Below are 3703 nucleotides of genomic sequence, written 5' to 3' on the forward strand. Positions count from 1 at the left end.
TTCTACCTTGATAAGTATTTCCAAAACATTCATTTATTTACTGTGCTGAATACATTTTCCCTCCAGGATTGTGGAAGAGTCATTTTAGGAGACATTTTTCTTTATTCATCTCCATATGGAGATCTGTGCTCACTAAATATATTCTAATAAAATATTAGTCATTCTTCTTTTAAGAATTACATTTAGTAACTTATGTCCAGGTACAGACTCTTCAGATTCACATCTACCCTTTTCTATATTCTCTATAGCAAAATCCTGGATATTTCTATTATGAACTTTTCAAATATTCCCCTGTGAAAATAAAAAAAAAACCAAAAATATCCTAGAGAGCTATAATATTAATAGTTACTTATGAAATATTTATTCAAAGTACTTTTAAGGATAATTCTTTAGTGAAAGGAATAACGTTACTGACAATCACAGGTCTATTTTAATGTATAAAACTAAAGATCATAGAGAGTAGGGTATACTTATGAGTATAACAAAATATCTGGTGAGGAAAATATTTAAAATCCATTAAGATATTATGTCAAGTTGTACTGTAAGAACACACAACTAACACTGCTCTTATTTTAGTAACCCAGAAGCCAAATGGGAAGAACAGTTATATGAACCTGTGAGTATTAACCTAACATTGTGTCAAAACCATACCTTAATGCACACTATTGAAAATGCTAGAAAAACTGAAAACCTTTATTTCCCTTTATGAATTATTTATGTTATGAATAAGCTAGATACCATAACGCATTTTAAATTTATTTGATAGTTATTTTAGAACTTTTAATTCAATGTGAAAATTAAGTATATTTTGGTAGTGAGGTGGTATGAATAATGACCCCTATAGGCTTACTCATATATTTGAATGCTTAGACACAGGGAATTGTCACTATTTGGGAAAGATTGGGACTTGTAGTATTACTGGAGTGGTTGTGGTGTGTTTGGAGAAGTTGTATCACTGCAGGTGGGCTTTGAAGTTTCAAAGACCAATCCATGACCTGTGTCATTCATTTCCTGAGACCTGACTCAGGTCTTGACTTTGACTTGGAATTTTTAACTAATTCTCCAGCACCATGTGTCCCTGTGTGTACCCATGTGTCCTGCAATAATGATAAAAGACTAAACCTCTGAAATTTTACGTAAGCCCCAATGAAACGTCTTCCTTGTGAAGAGTTATTATAGTCATTGTGTCTTTCGTATCAATAGAACATTTACTACGACAATTAGCAAATGTGAAATGTATATATTTTTCAGCCTGACTAAGCAGTAAGATAAAGTAGTAAAGAATAACGAGAAAGTAGGAAATGCAAAGAAAGATGAACAGGAGTAAGGACAAGTCTATACAAAGTAACAATATTAATTTCAATGATTCTTAGGTTCCATTAAATGAACAAGGTGAAGAAGTAGGAACCAGATAGAAATTACACTGAGGAATGTAAAGTGAGTTGAGGGAGGAGTAAGATGGATGTGGTTTAATAGCCTATGTGAAACTTTCAGTCTTACTTAAATATAAGATGAGTAAAAAGTACTCTATAGGATTGGTTTTTATAGCTGGATAATTTGCAGAACAGTAATTTTTCATGGGTCTGTCAGAGGTTTAAAGGTCCACACATAAGAGTAACACGAATTCAATGTGACTTAGTTCTCAAAGACAACATATGAGACATGAAGAAAATGACATTTTAATGTGGAAGAAAAATGATGTGCTGCCATTGTAATATTGTTTAATTAGATATAATTTGATATAATTTCATGGGCAAGAAGTAGAACAATAGAGCTTGATGTATAGCTAAGACTATAGAATAAAATTTCTCATTAGAATGAATAACAAAATAAAATGTTGTTAAACAAGTGTTCTGAAGCATATTTTTCCAGTTTTTTTACTGAGTTTGCAATTATAAGTAAATCATTTGTCCCTTATCCTTTGCTCCTTCCAAACCTTTCCATATACACATCCTTGCTCTCTTTCACAATAAGCTCTCGTTTTTCATTAGTTATTACAGAACAAATTGTATATGTATTATATATATATATATATATATATATATATACACACACATATATATAATTTGAAAATACAAGTTTCACAGTCTATAAAAGAAAACACACACACATATACACATATGGTTTATATACATATAGTATATATATATATTAGGACTGACTGGAGAAGGCTATTCTCCTACTCTAAAATATTGATATTTATATGATTAACATTTCTTATAGTCAAGGTAAACAATGTACATATATTTTTTTAATGGATCTAAGAGAAAGTGTCTTAAAAATGCTGGCAATTAAATATGTATCAATAATCATTGTGTCCATAATAAATATTGTTTTCAAGTTTCAACATTAGTGCATATGAGGAAAAGAGATCTATAAATTAACATGTAGGAGAGTGAGGTTAGAGAAGGTAAAAGGAAAATTGGTAACAATCGCTACCCCTAAAAAATATCTCATAGAGGTCACAGTCCATGAACTCAGAAACCATGAACATGGAAACTGTACTAGTCAAATCTCTCCAAATAAAAAGAAATATTAGAAAAAATATATGTATCCACATATCTGTGCATTGTGCAACTGTGTGTGCATGTGCATACACACATGTGTATACATGTTCATGTTAAGGAACATACTTATGAAATGATGGAAGCAGGAAAATATAAAATCATTTTGAAATTTTGAAATTATTTTTAGATTTTATTGGATATTTTCTTTATTTACATTTCAAATTTTATCCCCTTTCCAGGTTAACCCTCCAAAAAAAAAACACCCTTCCTATCCCCCTGGTCATGAATCCACCTACTCCTGCTTCCTGGCTCTCATTCCCCCACACTGGGGCATAGAGCCTTCACAGGACCAAGGGCCTCTCCTCCCATTGATGTCTGACTAGGCCATCCTCTGCTACATATGCAACTGGAGCCATGGCTCCCTCCATGTGTTCACTTTGGTTGGTAGTTTAGTCTCTGGGAGCTCTGGTTAGTTCATATTGTTGTTCATCCTATGGGGCTGCAAACCCCTTCAGCTTCTTAGGTACTTTCTCTAGCTCCTTCATCGGGGATCATATGCTCAGTCCAATGGATGGCTATGAGCATCCACTTCTGTATTTTTCAGGCACTGGCAAAGACTCAGGAGAGAGCTATATCAGGTTACTATCAGCAAGTACTTGTTGACATCCACAGCAGTGTCTGGATTTGGTGATTGTATATGGTTTAGATCCCCAAGTGGGGCAGTCTCTGGATGGTCATTTCTACAGCCCTACTCCACAGTTTGTCTCTGCAACTCTGTTCATGGGTGTTCTGTTTCCCATTCTAAGAAGAACTGAAGTATCCACACTTTGGTCTTCCTTCTTCTTGAGTTTCATGTGTTTTGCAAATCGTATCTTGGGTATTCTGATTTTCTGAGCTAATATCCACTTAACAGCAAGTGAATATCATGTCTGTTCTTTTGTGATTGGTTTACCTCACTCAGGATGATATCATTCAGATATATCCATTTGCCTACAAATTTCATAAATTCATTCTTTTTAATAGCTGAGTAGTACTCCATTGTGTAAATGTACCACATTTTCTGTATCCATTACTCTGTTGAAGGACATCTGTGTTCTTTCCAGTGTCTCGCGATTATAAATAAGGCTGCTGGGATCCATCCCATAATCAGCTTCCAAACGCTGACACCATTGCATACACTAGCAAAATTTTGCTGA

Source organism: Mus caroli, chromosome 2 (assembly GCF_900094665.2).
Source record: "Mus caroli chromosome 2, CAROLI_EIJ_v1.1, whole genome shotgun sequence".
Lineage (NCBI taxonomy): Eukaryota > Metazoa > Chordata > Mammalia > Rodentia > Muridae > Mus > Mus caroli.